Here is a 17,443-nt window from a genome sequence, read left to right on the forward strand (position 1 = left end):
ATGCTGAGCGCTGAGAAAAAGTATGCACAGGAAAAGGATCAAACTGCACATGCTTAAGTATCTAGACATATGCAGAGGTGTAAACATGGCGGCGCTGAGACAACAATAGCACGTGCTGAGCCCTGAGAGAGAATCACCAAAGTATGCCCAGGAAAAGGAACAAACTGCGCATGCTTAAGGATCAGCCATGGCACATGCTGAGCGCCGAGAGAAAGTATGCGCAGGAAAAGGATCAAACTGCACATGCTCAAGGATCAGTCATGGCACGTGATGAGCGCTGAGAGAGAATCACAGGAAAAGGATCAAATTGCGCATACTCAAGGATCAGTCATGGTACGTGCTGAGCGCTGAGAGAGAATCACCAAAATATGCACAGGAAAAGGATCAAACTGCGCATGCTCAAGGATCAGTCATGGCACGTGCTCAGCGCTGAGAGAGAATCACCAAAGTATGCCCAGGAAAAGGAACAAACTGCGCATGCTCAAGGATCAGCCATGGCACATGCTGAGTGCTGAGAGAAAGTATGCACAGGAAAAGGATCAAACTGCGCATGCTCAAGGATCACACAAGGCACATGCTGAGCGCTGAGAGAAAGTATGCACAGGAAAAGGATCAAACTGCGCATGCTCAAGGATCAGTCATGGCACGTGCTGAGCGCTGAGAGAGAATCACCAAAATATGCACACGAAAAGGATCAAACTGCGCATGCTCAAGGATCACACAAGGCGCAGGCTGAGCGCTGAGAGAAAGTATGCACAGGAAAAGGATCAAACTGCACATGCTTAAGTATCAAGACCTATGCAGAGGTGTAAACATTGCACGTGCTGAGCGCTGAGCGAGAATCACCAAAGTATGCGCAGGAAAAGGATCAAACTGCGCATGCTCAAGGATCACACAAGTCACATGCTGAGCGCTGAGAGAAAGTATGCACAGGAAAAGGATCAAACTGCACATGCTTAAGTATCTAGACATATGCAGAGGTGTAAACATGCTCAAGGATCAGTCATGGTACGTGCTGAGCGCTGAGAGAGAATCACCAAAATATGCACAGGAAAAGGATCAAACTGCGCATGCTCAAGGATCAGTCATGGCACGTGCTCAGCGCTGAGAGAGAATCACCAAAGTATGCCCAGGAAAAGGAACAAACTGCGCATGCTCAAGGATCAGCCATGGCACATGCTCAGCGCTGAGAGAGAATCACCAAAGTATGCGCAGGAAAAGGATCGCGAGACGCACATGGCTAGTTCCCATCCGAGAAACGGACCATAGCAACGGCCCGCCCACTCAAAAGTCACGTGACTTCCGCATACATGCCAACATTCTGTGACTAAAAATCTGTGGGAATCTTAAAGTTTCAAAAATAGTCAGGCGAGGAGGTAATGATAGGAATAGGGCGTGTCAGCAGCCCATTGTCTTTGAACGAGCCTGCCGCTGGTGCATTCAATGACAATGAGGCCCCTGCCACGCCTTCTGCCACCACGCCAGCTCGGGGGAGCCCTTGAAAGACTCCCACGAGTTGGCGTGGTGGGGGGCTAATGGCGCCAGTTGTGAAAGGCACCCGCGGCGGAGGGACGCCCTTAGCCTAACGCCGTGGTCGCCTTTGACATCAAAAGCCTGCATGCCCTGCCTTCTCCCGCTACGCCAGCTCGGGGGAGCCCTTGAAAGACGCCCGTGAGCTAGCGTGGGTAAAAAAAAAAAATGTAAAAAATAAATCGGTATTTGGTGCCAATAAATCGGTAGGCGGTAGAACTGCTTAAAAAGCGGTATCCTACCGCCTAAATCGGTAGGGTTGGCAAGTATGCTTCCGACGACATCAATGCGATTTTCCGGAGCAATGAAGCGGTTCCGGGTTAATTTCACTGAGCTGGAACTCGGGGAGGCTCTGGCTGCAAGAGCAGCAGGCCTCGCAGGAAGGAAGGCTCTGGGCGCCAGGTTCAAGAGCAGCAGGCCTCACAGGAAGGAAGGCTCTGAGCCACGACTCCTTGCGTAGAACCAACATTCGGCGCGCGGTGCACTGTCCTTTCATAGGGTTCCACAGCTCTACATGGGACTGTGCTCTGGGCGTCTGTACCCACCCACCTGTGAGGTCTCCGGGAGACCTGAATGGTGCCTGCCCAGGCTACTGCCTTGGCCTCTCCTGCTTCCTATCATAAGAAATGTGTTGCATTGTCCTTTCATGGGGTTCTACAGCTCTACATGGGACTGTGCGGTGGGCGTCTGTACCCACCCCCACCTGTGACTAGGTCCCCCATCCCCGGGAGGCCTGAATAGTACCTGGGCCAGGCCACTTCCCCAGCCTCTCCTGCTTCATATCATCCAGTGTGTATGGCATTGTCCTTCTTGGGGTTCTACAGCTCTACATGGGACTGTGCTGTGGGCGTCCGTACACACCCACCTGTGAGGTCCCCGGGAGGCCTGCATGGTGCCTGGGCCCGGCCAGGCCACTGCCCCGGCCTCTCCTGCTTCCTATCATCCGGCATGCATGGGATTGTCCTTTCATGGGGGGTCTACTACATGTGACTGGGCTGTGGGCGTCTGTACCCACCCACCTTCGAGATCCCCGGGAGACCCGAATGGTACCTGGGCCCGGCCAGGCCACTGCCCCGGACTTCCTGCTTCCTATCATCCGGCGTGCGTGGGATTGCCCTTTCATGGGGGTCTACAGTTCTGTGCTGTGGGCGTCTGTACCCGCTCACCTGTGAGGTCCCTGGGAGACCTGAATGGTGCCTGGGCCCGTCCAGGCCACTGACCCGGACTCTCCTGCTTCCTATCATCCGGCGTGCGTGGGATTGCCCTTTCATGGGGGTCTACAGCACTACATGGGAATGTGCTGTGATCGTCTGTACCCGCCCACCTGTGTGGTCCCCGGGAGACCTGAATGGTGCCTGGGTCCGGCCAGGCCACTGCCCGGCCTCTCCTGCTTTCTGTCATCCGGCGTGTGTGGCATTGTCCTATCATAGGGTTCTACAGCTCTCCATGGGACTGTGCTGTGGGCGTCTGTACCCACCCACTTGTGAGGTCCCCGGAGGCGTGGGTGGTGCCTGGGCCCTGCCAGGCCACTGTCCGGGCCTCTCCCGGCGTGCGTTACATTGTCCTATCATAGGGTTCCACAACTCTACATGGGACTGTGCTGTGGGCGTCTGTACACACAAACCTGTGCAGTCCCCGGAGGCCTGAACGGTGCATGCCCAGGCCACTGCCTTGGCCTCTCCTGCTTCCTATCATAAGACGTGCGTTGCATTGTCCTTTCATGAGGTTCTACAGCTCTACACGGGACTGTGCGGTGGGCGTCTGTACCCACCCCCACCTGTGAGGTCCCAGGGAGCCCTGAATGGTGCCTGGGCACGGCCAGACCACTGCTCCAGGCTCTCCTGCTTCCTATCATGTGTCGTGCGTTGCATTGTCCTTTAATGGGGTTCTACGACTCTACCTGGGACTGACTGTGCTGTAAGCGTCTTTACCCACCCACCTGTGGGGTCCCTGGGGGAGTGGGTGTTGCCTGGATACGGCCAGGCCACTGCCCCAGCCTCTCCTTCTTCCTACCATCCGATGTGCTCTGCATTGTCCTTTCGTGGCGTTCTACAGCTCTACATGGGACTGTGCTGTGGGCATCTGTGCCCACCCACTTGTGAAGTCCCCAGGAGGGCTGAAAGGTGCCTGGGCCTGGCCAGGCCACTGCCCCAACCTCTCCTGCTTCCTATCATTTTTCTATATTAACTCTTTTGCACACGGTGCTCCCCACCATCCGCACCTGCCCTGCTGGGAATACAACCTCAGTGTCTCACGGGTGTCTGCAAGCGAAGGAGGCAATATGCAGGTCTACATGGGGTTGTGCAGTGAGCGCCTGTGCAGAGGACTGTGCTGTGGGCTTCTGCAAGGGGGCAATATGCAGTTGGCATCTGCAAGTGCTGTACAGTGGGCTTCTGCAAAGGTGGTATGCCATGGGCAGCTCTGTATGGGGGATTGTGCAGTGGGTGTCTGCAAGGGGGGCTGTGCAGTGGGTGTCTGCAAGGGGGCTGTGCAGTGGGCATTGTTAGGGAGAATTCTCATTCTATGGCTAATTTCCCTTACCTATAGAGACCCCCAGCAGCTTTGCTGGATTTGAAGGGTTTGTTTTTTTCTCCTGCTAAGAGTGAGACTCTTTTTCCCACTCTTAGACATTTTTGCTATGTGTGTTCTAGGCTATTTTTGTGTTTAATGTCTATGGGGTTTTTCTCACCTCCATAGGAACCATCTTTATTCACATGTTTTACACAGCACCCTCCGTGCAGTGACACAGGGGTGTCGTAGCGACCCCCAAACGTAGACTCCATACCCTGGGACTGACTACTGTCTCCCAGGGCATGTAAAGTCCCCATTGACTTTACTAGTCAATTTTTATGAACTAAACCAGTACAACTCATCTTACTATGGAGGTACTGGGAAGGGTTAATAGTTTTTCCCTGGTGTTCATTTTCGAGGGAGTACCGTACAGTCCCTCTATCTAAAGTTTCTGGCTGGTGGCAGTGGTTACTACTGTAAATATTCGACCGCGAATATTTCTCTATGGGATTTTCCCATTGTTCGAGGCTACCACATTTTCTGACAGCCTCTAACATACCGACGGTTTATTTTTATACTAACTTTACTCCGGTAGGTTTTATTTGCCAGAACTTTAATATAAACTCTTTCTTGTGTCTTTCTCAAAACTCCTAACCCAGGTCGGGGATCCTTTGTTCGTCCTTTTGGCGGGCTTCTGCCAAGAAGCCCTCCTTCCGGCGCCACTGAGTCTGGGGTGGGTCCATTGTGTGGGAGGGGGAGTAGGACCCCTGGACAGGGTTGCCTCAGCAACCCATGTCGCACTCTATCCTGATAGGCTGGAGGATCTCCCGCCAGTGTGACCACTCCACTGTGTGAGTGACAGCTAGGCTGTATGAATGGGGATCTTTTTGCATAAAAGCAGGGTCCTGAGGACTGGAAGAGCAAGACGTTGCCACTGGAACTAAGAAGCCAAAGAGGAGAGAAGCCAAAGACATCTGCAATGACTGACCCACCGGTGAAGCCCTGCTGCAGCGTCTCACCACCTTTCTCCACACGACGAGAGACGATCTTCTTCGGAAAGAGCCTTCTTCCCTTGAGCTGGTGAGGCCAACCAGTTTGCCAATCGCATTCCTGGACCTGCCCTGGTCGAATCGCCAGTACCCTGTACTCGGACACCGGATAGCCAGGCACCCGTCCACCCGGACCGTGATTTAAAGGAGCGTACCTTTTATTTGTTTGGCAGCACCGCGGCTGGTTTCATCCCTGGGTAGTGCAGTACCTCGAACCTTCCTCCACGACGATAGCCTCTCTTCCTCTGCTGGACCCCTCGAACTGCAGGAACAACTAGGAACAACCGCCACCACAGGAGCCACTTCTTCATTAAGGTACATTGTTCCGCCAGGCTGCCCTTTTTCCGCGTGGTAGTGCTAAAGTTGTTTTAAATCCTTTACCTACCTGTTGGGTTGGCCGCCCCTATCCTCTAACATTGTCTTTCACCTTCTGCATCCACCTTTTCGAATTGTTAACCAAAGACTTGACTGCAGCTAAGAGAACATTTTGCTTCTGGGTCCTTTACCCTGTACCACTGACTTTGGCACAGGCCTACTGACTCTGGCTAAATTTGTTAAAACTGCCTTCTCTAGATTGTTTCTCAACTAGAACTGTGTTGGTGCACCTACTTCTTATAACCACCTTGTTCTTCCCACTTTTAAACCTTGTGAAATGCCATTTTGCTCAGTTTTCATTTAAGTATTCTCTATACTAATGTACTGCGTTGCCTAAACTGGTTCACAAACTTAGGGGAAGTGTTACTAGGGTGTGTAAGAAGATATTTCTGTATGACTTGTGTTTTCCCTCCCTTGTGAGAAATTGCTAGAGTACCCCTTGTGTTTGGTTTTCACAGTGCCGTTTTGCTCAGTTTTCACTCTGGTTCACTTGGTCTACAATTTAACTAGGGAGTTGTATTTGCCTTTATAAATGTGTTTTACTAGAAGTGTATAAAATAAATATATATTTACTTTTTAATACAAAGCTTTGGTCAGTGTTTCCTTGTGCCATAGTACTGTAGGCCTATTGTGTAAACCCTGAATACTGCTCATCTCCCTCTTGAGATAAGTCTGACTGCTCAGCCACAGCTACCAACTAAATCTTTGTGGTACAGACTGATACCAAAGGGGATTTATTGCTCTCACCTGTAGTCCTAATCTTTTTGTAGTGCTACCAAAGGGAACTGCACAGGATTCTGCCTAACACTGGTGTACAGCAGTGAGGATAAAAGTATTGGATTTACATTTTAGAGTTCTGCTAGTGCCTTGACTCAATTAACCACAAGGCTAACTATCACAACAAGTTTATTTTAAAACAAAGTCAAAAATATGGAAAGTTACAGCCAGGAGACCCTCCTTACTAATACTGCTGATTATTTAAGGGATCTGTGTAGACAGAAAGGTCTTCCTGCCAAAGGCAATACATTAGAAATGATTGATAGACTCTTAGAGAAACAAAGTCTGGACAGTGGTGCTTTGGTGCCCACTACTCCAGCAAATGTAGCATACATTGAGGATGATAATGTTGAAAATAATATTGTTGAAACAGATGAGGAAGAGGAGGATAACAATGTCACCCCCTCTGGCCCTCTGCCTGCTCAAAGACCTCAACCTATGGCTACTGGACCCTTGTCAGGTCCCACATTAAGTCCTGAATTTATCTCACTAGAAAAAATGAGACTTGAATTAGAATTCAAAAGAATTAGTGCCCAAACTGAACAGAGACATCAAAAACTAAGGCTCAAAGAAATGGAGCTTAATCATGAGCTTGAGATGAAGAAATTGTCTTTGGAAAATGCTTCTCTCCCCGAATCCTCTAGATCCTCCAGTCTAAAAAGACCCCGGATGCCTAAAGAGATTGTGGGTATGTATGAACCTAAGTTGGATGTATTAGATTGGTTAGCTATGTTTGAATACAATCAATTCAAACATGTGATGGTACAATCATGGGCTCCAGGATATCACAGGGAATCAGTTGATCCCCTGGTTATTCTCTAGGCTCCCCCCTGTTGCATCTGATGTGGTAATGGAGTTGGGGGAGGTGGATAGGATGGAATATGAATGTGCTTTAATAGCTAGATTTGGGAAGACTCCTTCCCAATACCTTAAGAGGTTTAGGAACCTCAAAAAGCATGATAGTACCCCTTGGGCTACTTGGGTGAATGAGTGTTTGAAGAACTTAGAGGGATGGATTAAGGGTTACAGAGTAATCACTTATGAAGGTATGAGGAATCTTGTCATGATGGAGTCTATCTATGATGCCTGCTCTCCTGAGCTCAGACAGCACTTGGCTGATTCAAAAGAACTAGATTCTAAGAAGCTGGCCAAGGCTGCTGACTTGTGGGTTGCCAACCGGGCTACTCACAAGGATTCTGGGATAACTCAGAAAAAGGATGAAGGAAAGCAGCCAAAGAAAGACAACATAGAGAATTCAAATAATTCCAATTCCAAAGAGGGCCCCAAACAAAATTCTAAGGGTAAGCCACAAGGGAAACCTAATCAGGCTAGTGCACCTTCTGGTCCCAGACCAGAAGGGGGTCAGAACAAGCCTCCATTCATAAAGACATTTGGAAAATGTTATATTTGTGGCTCTACTGATCAGGTGAAAGGGGATCCCAGATGTAAGGGTAAACCTTCAGGGGTCCACACTGTCTCCTTAGCCTTCGCTCCAGAGGAGGAAGTACATATGGCCAGTGGAAACTTTCAACTACTAGCTGAAGACCCCATTAGAGTCTCAGCTAGTGTATCTTTAGTATCCCTAGGGTTGTGGGAACAACAGAATTTAGATGTGTATAATTCTATCCCTCCTAATACTAAAGAGTATTATAAAGACAGGGTCCTAATCAATGGTCAGGAGACTTCTGCCATTAGAGACACTGGGGCCAGCATAAATGTGGTGGATGAATCTTTTTCCAAGGTGGAGGATGTTGCTAAGGCACCCACACGCCTCACCAAGTTAGCTGGAGGGCCTGTGCAGATGCTTCCCCAATTACCAGCTCTCATCCAGTGCAATAAAATGACTGTCAGGATACCTGTGAGTGTACAATCTGAAGAACCCGGAAGGGTGCTGTTGGGCAATGATCTGCAATATCTGAGAGTAGTGTCAAGTACACCCAGACCTCCTAGTAAAAGATTACAGGAGCTTACCAGACCTGCAAGGGAGAGGACCTTGAGGGGCTCTCCTGAGGAGATGACAGAAAAAGAAATCACTCCTACTCCACTGGAGTTACTAACTGCTATTTCAAAGCAACCAGAAGCAAAAGGGAAACCCAAGACTTCAAAGATGAAACCAGCAGAAAGCACTCCCGTGCTGCCAACCAGGAAATCTCCTAGGTTGTCAAAAATCACACCTGTGATTCCTCCTCCAGCTGAGGCTGAGAGTGAGGTACAACCCTGTGTGGTTGAACTAGAGCCTGAAGACTCAGATCTAGTAGGAGGCCAGGATCTCATTGGAGATCTTGACCCTGTGAACCATCCTGAGATGCAGTCTTTACTGGCAGAAGGTGGACCACAAAGGGCAGACTTCAGTAAGGGACAAAGAGAATGTCCAACTATGGAAGGTCTTCGCCACCAGGCAACTTCTCAGCTTGAAGGGCAAGAGCCTGGGAAGTATATGTTACACTGGGAAGATGGCCTCTTCTATAGTGAACCGACAGAGTCAATCCATAGAGACTACAAGAGACTTCTAGTGCCCCGAGAGAACAGACTCCAATTCTTGCAACTTGCCCTTGAGATACCTTTGGCTGGTCACTTGAGTTTCAAGAAGACAAAGGAAAGGCTCTCTCTCTACTTTTATTGGCCTAAAATGGGGGCTGAGGTAGATAAGTATTGCAAGAGTTGCCACCATTGCCAAACTTCTGGTAAAAGTGGCTCTAAGAACATGGCACCTTTAGTGCCTCTCCCTGTGGTGGGAGTACCATTTGAGAGGGTAGGAATCAACATTGTTGGTCCCCTAGATCCTCCAACCTCTTCAGGCAACAGGTTTATACTTGTTGTAGTAGACCATGCTACTAGGTACCCTGAAGCAATTCCTATGAGGACTGTTACAGCTCAGGCTGTGGCTAAGGCCCTCCTTGGTATTTTTAACAGGGTGGGGTTTTCTAAGGAGGTAATATCATACAGGGGGTCACATTTTTTATCCCACTACATGAAGGCCATGTGGAAAAACTGGAGTTACCTACAAGTTCTCAAAAGCATACCACCCTCAGACAAATGGATTGGTAGAAAGGTTCAACAGAACCATGAAGAGCATGATAGGAGCTTTAGAGGATCCCCTTAAGAAAAAGTGGGATCTCCTACTGCCATGGCTTCTCTTTGCATATAGAGAAGTCCCTCAGGAGGGAGTGGGTTACAGTCCCTTTGAACTTCTCTATGGCCATCCGGTCAGAGGTCCATTGGCCCTGATCAAGGAGGGGTTGGAGAGTGCTCCGTCCCCCACGCCAGTCAGAGTCACTGACTATGTGATAGGACTCCGGAGGAGAATGTCACACATGATGGCTGAGGCAAGTGATAACTTGAAAGCAGGTCAGGCTCTGGTTAAGCATTGGCATGACCAGAAGGCCTACATGGTTGAGTTCACTCAAGACCAGCTAGTTCTTGTGATGGTACCAACAAGGCAGAGGGCCTTGCAGGACAAGTTGATGGGACCCTTCAAGATTGTGGGAAAACTTGGAGAGGTAAACTATCTGGTGGACTTAGGCAATCCTAAGGAGGCTCCCAGAGTATTTCACACCAACCGTCTAAAAGCTTATGTCTCGAGACCAGAACTGGGAGCTTTGCTTCTAGCTTCAGCTCAAGGGGAGGAGGAGAGTGAACCTCTGCCTGACCTCCTCAGAGGCAAACCTTTAGATGAGCAAGAAGAAGGAGTTAATCTCTCTTCTAACCTGACTTCTGAACAACAGGAGGAGTGCAAAGTTTTGTTAAATCAATTTGCCCCTCTGTTTTCTCTTGCACCGGGCTTGACCCCTTGGGGCCAGCATGATATCAATACTGGTGACTGCTTACCTGTCAAAAGCAGGGGTTACAGAATGTCAGAACATGTCAGAACCCACATCAAAGGAGAGGTCAACAAGATGCTTGATCTCGGGGTAATAGAACCCTCTACTAGTCCATGGTCTAGCCCAGTCATGTTAGTACCAAAGGCAGGATCCAAAGAGTTGAGATTCTGTGTGGACTATAGAGCTCTAAATGCAGTCACTAAGACTGATGCCCATCCTTTGCCAAGGACAGATGAACTGGTGGATAGACTTGGTTCAGCCAAGTTCCTTAGCACATTTGATCTCACGTCAGGCTATTGGCAAATAGCCCTGACTGACCATGCCAAGGAGAAAACTGCATTCTCCACCCCAGTGGGCTTATACCAGTTTAAGATGATGTCTTTTGGATTAAAGAATGCCCCTGCTACATTCCAAAGAATGGTTAACCAAGTTCTGAATGGGATTGAGGACATCTTCATGGCATACTTGGATGACATTGCAGGGTTCAGCCCTACGTGGAAAGAACATGTTGACCACTTAGGATATGTTTTGCAGGCTCTTCAGCCGGCCCATCTGACCATAAAGGCAAGTAAATGCCAAATTGGTCAGAGTAAAGTGGTCTACCTTGGGCATGAGGTAGGAGGTGGTGAAATAAGGCCTTTGCTCAGCAAGATTGAAGCTGTATTTAGTATTTAGTATTTTATTTATTTCTATAGCGCACCAGGCCCAGGGGCAACCGGGCACTTAACTTAGTTACAACAAGATGACAGCATGACAAGGCAATGTGACAGAGTATTACAAGATTATTACAGGAAGATTTACAAAATTTACAAAATATACATTCAAATGAATATCGATAAGGCAGTGATTTACAGGAAAGTTAATAAGGGATGCAGAGTAGGTCAAAGTGCAAGTAGGGCAGTAAGCTGGTGTTAGCAGTCTTGGGCGGATAGCCATGCTTTGGTAAGGTATTTGAATTTCAGGAAGGAAGGTTCTGCTCTAAGGTCATTGGGGAGTGAGTTCCAAAGTTTGGCTGCCAGGATGGGGAAGCTGGTTCCACCAGATCTTTGGAGATTAAAACGCGGGATGTCAAGGCAGTTGGCTTGGGCCGCTCTGCGAGGTCTGGTGGAATTGTGGAAAGAGAATCTGTTTGCCAGGTAGCGAGGGGCTTGGTTGTGGAGGCATTTGTGTGTGAGAGCCAAGGACTTCAAGGAGATGCGCTGTGGGATAGAGAGCCAGTGCAGGTTGCGCCTGGTGTCAGATATATGCTGGCGCCTAGGAATGTTAAGGGCCGCTCTGATCGCATTGTTTTGGACAATTTGTAGCTTGTTTAAGTTGCGGAGATTAGTACCTAGATAGAGGGCATTACAGTAGTCGACCTTGGATAGTACAAGGGTCCTGGCCAAGGTTACGCAGTTGGCAGTGGTTAGGAACGGGCGGCAGGCGGTGATGAGCTTGCAAGTATGCGCTGCTGCAGATGAGACTGCGTTGGATTGTCTAGTCAAGGATAGGGTTGAGTCGATGTAAATCCCTAGGGTTTTCGTGTCCTTAGCAATCGGGATGGTGTTCCCATCAATGGTGAAAGACTTGAAGGCAGGGTCAAGTTTAGTGAGTTTTTGTGGTGAACCAAGAATGAGGAGCTCTGTCTTTTCATCATTTAGGCAGAGGCCGTGCTGGGCCATCCACGCTTGGATGACCTGGTAGATGGCGTTGATGGCAAGGGAGTCAGTTGTGTAGTCTCCTGTGATGGGGATTAGTATCTGTGTGTCGTCAGCGTAATTGGTATACGTGACGCCCAAATGGTCCAAAATATCAAAAAGGGGTTTGGTAAACACGTTATATAACGTGGGCGAGACACAGGACCCTTGAGGCACACCACAAGAGACCGGAGCGGGTGGTGCGGCCGCAAGTGGGGAGAACACACGCATTGATCTATTATCCAGGAAGGATCTGATCCAAGTGGCGGCATTTTCTGAGAAGTGTGCGGCTGATTTGAGGTGATGGCAGAGAATTTTGTGATTGACAAGATCAAAAGCAGCAGAGAGGTCCAGGAGAAGTAATAACGCCAGTTTGCCTTTGTCTTTGAGATCTTCGATCTGCGTTTTTAAGTCAATAAGGGCGGTCTCAGTGCCATGGCGAGGCCGGAAGCCTGATTGCCTGAGTCCCAGAAGCTGTGCAAAATTGGACAACCCCTTATACTCAAACCCAGGTGAGAGCCTTCCTAGGCCTCACTGGGATTACAGGAATTGCATTGAGAACTATGGGTCCATAGCTTCTCCGCTGAATGTCATCTCTTCTCCTAAGTTCCCTAAAAAGATCAAATGGAATAAAGAGTGCAATCAGGCCTTTGAAAGCCCGAAGAAAGCCCTTTGTCAAGCTCCAGTTCTCAGTGCTCCTGACTACCGTCAACCCTTCATTGTACAAACAGATGCTTCCAATATAGGTATAGGTGCAGTACTCAGTCAACTGGATGAGAAAGGTAGGGAGCACCCAATTTGCTTCATCAGTAGGAAACTGAAGGAACCTGAGACAAGGTGGGCAACGATTGAGAGAGAATGTTTTGCCATTGTGTGGTCTTTGAAGAAGTTTAGACCATACTTGTATGGGTCTACTTTCACCATTCAAACAGACCACAAACCCTTGAGATGGTTGATGCAAATGAAAGGGGAGAACCCAAAACTGCTAAGATGGTCAATCTGCCTCCAAGGGTTTGATTTTACCATTGAGCACAGGTCAGGATGTCACCACCAAAATGCTGATGGTCTCTCTAGATGTTTATAACCGACTAGAGCTAAGAGACTCATCCAGGAGTGGATTCGATCCTCCTGTCGCTTAGTCTGGGGGAAGTGGGGGCGAGTGTTAGGGAGAATTCTCATTCTATGGCTAATCTCCCTTACCTATAGAGTCCCCCAGCAGCTTTGCTGGATTTGAAGGTTTTTTTTTCTCCTGCTAAGAGTGAGACTCTTTTCCCACTCTTAGACATTTTTGCTATGTGTGTTCTAGGCTATTTTTGTGTTTAATGTCTATGGGGTTTTTCTCACCTCCATAGAAACCATCTTTATTCACATGTGTTACACAGCACCCTCCGTGCAGTGACACAGGGGTGTCGTAGTGACCCCCAAACGTAGACTCCATACCCTGGGACTGACTACTGTCTCACAGGGCATGTAAAGTCCCCATTGACTTTACTTGTCAATTTTTATGAACTAAACCAGTACAACCCATCTTATTATGGAGGTACTGGGAAGGGTTAATAGTTTTTCCCTGGTGTTCATTTTCGAGGGGGTACCGTACAGTCCCTCTCTCTAAAGTTTCTGGCTGGTGGCAGTGGTTACTACTGTAAATATTCAACCGCAAATATTTCTCGATGGGATTTTCCCATTGTTCGAGGCGACCACATTTTCTGACAGCCTCTAACATACCAAAGGTTTATTTTTATACTAACTTTACTCCGGTAGGTTTTATTTGCCAGAACTTTAATATAAATTCTTTCTCGTGTCCTTCTCTAAACTCCTAACCCAGGTCGGGGATCCTTTGTTTGTCCTTTTGGCGGGCTTCTGCCAAGAAGCCCTCCTTCCGGCACCACTGAGTCTGAGGTGGGTCCATTGTGTGGGAGGGGCAGTAGGACCCCTGGACAGGGTTGCCTCAGCAACCCATGTCGCACTCTATCCTGACAGGCTGGAGGGTCTCCCGCCAGGATGACCACTCCACTGTGTGAGTGACAGCTAGGCTGTATGAATGGGGATCTTTTTGCATAAAAGCAGGGTCCTGAGGACTGGAAGAGCAAGACATCGCCACTGGAACTAAGAAGCCGAAGAGGAGAGAAGCCAAAGACATCTGCAACGACTGAACCACCGGTGAAGCCCTGCTGCAGCGTCTCACCACTTTTCGCCACACGACCAGAGAAGATCTTCTTCGGAAAGAGCCTTCTTCCCTTGAGCTGGTGGGGCCAACCAGTTTGCCAATTGCCTTCCTGGACCTGCCCTGGTCGAATCGCCAGTACCTTGTACTCGGAGACCGGATAGCCAGGCACCCGTCCACCTGGACCGCGATTTAAAGGAGCGTACCTTTTATTCGTTTGGCAGCACTGCGGCTGGTTTCATCCCTGGGTAGTGCAGTACCTTGAACCTTCCCCCACGACGATAGCCTCTGTTCCTCTGCTGGACCCCTCGAACTTCAGGAACTACCAGGAACAACTGCCACCGCATGAGCCACTTCTTCATTAAGGTGCTTTGTTCCGCCAGGCCGCCCTTTTTCCGCATGATAGTGCTAAAGGTGTTTTAAATCCTTTACCTACCTGTTTGGTTGGCCACCCCTATCCTCTAAAAATGTCTTTCACCTTCTGCATCTGCCTTTTTGAGTCGTTAACCAAAGACTTGAATGCAACTACGAGAACATTTTGCTCCTGGGTCCCTTACCCTGTACCACTGACTTTGGCACAGGCCTACTGACTCTGGCTAAATTTGTTAAAACTGCCTTCTCTAGATTGTTTCTCTACTAGAACTGTGTTGGTGCACCTACTTCTTATAACCAGCTTTTTCTTCCCACTTTTAAACCTTGTGAAATGCCATTTTGCCCATTGTTCTTTTAAGTATTCTCTATGCTAATGTACTGCCTTGCCTAAACTGGTTCACAAATTTAGGGGAAATGTTACTAGGGTGTGTAAGAAGATATTTCTGTATGACTTGTGTTTTCCCTCCCTTGTGAGAAATTGCTAGAGTACCCCTTGTGTTTGGTTTTCACTGTGCCGTTTTGCTCAGTTTTCACTCTGGTTCACTTGGTATACAATTTAACTAGGGAGTTCTGTTTGCTTTCCTTGACTTATTTTTACTTGCTTAATAACTGTGATAAATGTGTTTTACTAGAAGTGTATAAAATAAATATATATTTACTTTTTAATACAAAGCTTTGGTCAGTGTTTCCTTGTGCCATAGTACTGTAGGCTTATTGTGTACACCCTGAATACTGCTCATCTCCCTCTTGAGATAAGTCTGACTGCTCAGCCACAGCTACCAACTAAATCTTTGTGGTACAGACTGATACCAAAGGGGATTTATTGCTCTCACCTGTAGTCCTAATCTTTTTGTAGTGCTCCCTAAAATGGCAGTTCATTCTTTTTGTGAAAGGCTGTTTGAAAGTACCCAATGGGTGGGGCAGGGGTTGTTCAATGATTTAAAGGATATTCAGCAACACTGGTCAAAACTAGTAGTTGCATAAAAAAGTAACTCATCAAAGGGGAGCACTTTGGCCAAAAAAACTGTCCCACACCAGCATTTAGCGTTTTTGCGAAGTTCTTGAGTCCCAATGTGATAAAACCTGTTTGATTTGTATAGCAGTCATTTATTGGCATTGGGGTGGAATTACTTAACTGTGAGGTGTAGTTTGGAAGTGGCGTGCATGCCAAGCATGGGGGGCGCATTGTAGTGTTTCGCCCTGGGCACCACATGGACTAGTAACTGCCCTGGCTTGAGGGGCTCCTTTTTGCCTCCCTGGAACCTCACATGATACGTTTTTAAATGTGAAATATGTCTTATAAGGAATAATTGGGGAATCGTTTACTATAGGTGAGTGACCTGCGACTATTCATTCCCATTTTGTTGAGAAAGTGATCATCTTTTTTGGCCCAGTGTTGAGTTGTATCTGTTTGTTCTTCATAAACCTGCTGCCCTCTCTCCTTGAGCGCTTTGAAACACTTGTGTTGTGTATAGGCGCTATATAAATACAAATTACCATAACATTGTCATTCTTGATGTTCCTCAGCCGCCCTGTGCTTCTCCGTTTTGTTCTTTTCCTCTTCTTGCACCTAAGCATTGGAATGCTCTTCCACATTCTATCCCGGGAGGATAGCTCAGCAGCAACGTGCTCGCCTTGGAAGCAAGACGACACAAAGCAACACAGGTTCGATCCCCGGGTCTGCGCTTAGAAACCTCTGGGTATTAAGAGCGTTATAAATAACCTATCATATCCATGCATCCTCTACCTATCAGATTTTTTGTTACCAATGAAAAACTCCTCTTTCTTTCCTCTAATCTGCTTTGATCATTGATTTGGTTATCATGCTTTATTTTTATTGTACCATTGTATTTCAAATTTTTGTAAAGCGCTTTGGTGAAAACGCTCAATAAAATAAATACAAATACAAAAACTGCCTTAAAAAATGACAACAAACAACTGTTTTAAGCACAAGGCCCATTTGTCTCTAGAGGCTGTGTTGCTGCAGGTGGTGAATTTCAGGCCCTCGGAAGAAATCCAGGGGATGCGGCGAGCGTAGGGAGGGCTGTATCATACGCTGCCGTAGCCACTACCCATAGCAGGCTCCCTTGCGGCCTTTATACCCCCTCCCCCTCCAACAATAGGATCATGCAGGGGTCAGGGGGGGTGCCCTCCTCCGACTAGCTGGCACCAGTCCCAGGAAAAAGGGACGGAACAACAAGGGGTGTTGGGGGGGTTCTGGGGGGGGGCGCTAGACCATCCCATATGTCAGGTTTATAAGCACGGTAAAGTGGGGAAAACAGCCTCCTTTTCCTGCTACTCAGAAAGAAGAAAGAATACTGCTATTTCCTGTTCCTTGTTCGTGATGCATCCTGCTCATTTGTTTGTGATGTCCAGTGGGGGAAGGGTTCCAGCGTCGAGGAGTTCCAGTGAAAGACGCTTTCAGTTCCAGTTAAGAGTGAGCGTTGTGTTTTGCAGAGCAAACAGCAACACAGTGAATATCGAATGTAGTGGGGCGTTCGAGGTGGGGCCTTAGGCCGTGGGTAGCTGGGAGCAAGATACTTTGTGGTGTTCAATATTTGCACTTCATATGACGAGGTCCCACGTCCACTTGATTTGTTGCCCTTGGTGTGTGCGTTATATGCTAGAATCTGCATCATGGGATAGACAGTGCCGGTGTAACGTCACTTTTTGCTATCTGTCAGAAAATCCTATCGGTAGGAAAATCTGACAGGAATTGTAATGTCATTTTTTGCTACCCATCAGAAAATCATACCGAGAGCAGGCATTGGGCAAGCCACCAGGTGTAGGAAAAAGTGACGGGGTAGGAAAATATGACAGCCTGACCTGTCATTTTTTCCTACCCGTCAGAGAATCCTACCGAGAGCAGGCATTGGGAAACCCACCCAGGGCTAGGAAAAAGTGATGGGTAGGAAAATCTGACAGCCTGACCTGTCATTTTTTGCTACCCGTCAGAAAATCATACCGAGAGCAGGCATTGGGCAAGCCACCCAGGTGTAGGAAAAAGTGACGGGGTAGGAAAATATGACAGCCTGACCTGTCATTTTTTCCTACCCGTCAGAAAATCCTACCGAGAGCAGGCATTGGGAAACCCACCCAGGGGTAGGAAAAAGTGATGGGTAGGAAAATCTGACAGCCTGACCTGTCATTTTTTGCTACCGGTCAGAA

At 48.1% G+C, this 17,443-nt stretch overlaps 1 protein-coding gene across 1 annotated transcript in view; it reads left to right on the forward strand.

The window, feature by feature from the left end:
* Positions 1-17,443, forward strand: part of LOC138498474 (zinc finger protein 268-like) — a 544,482-nt gene that overhangs the window by 410,861 nt on the left and 116,178 nt on the right. The gene's annotated exons all lie outside the window — the stretch shown is intronic.

Source organism: Ambystoma mexicanum, chromosome 5q, assembly GCF_040938575.1.
Source record: "Ambystoma mexicanum isolate Mex_15411 chromosome 5q, UKY_AmexF1_1, whole genome shotgun sequence".
Lineage (NCBI taxonomy): Eukaryota > Metazoa > Chordata > Amphibia > Caudata > Ambystomatidae > Ambystoma > Ambystoma mexicanum.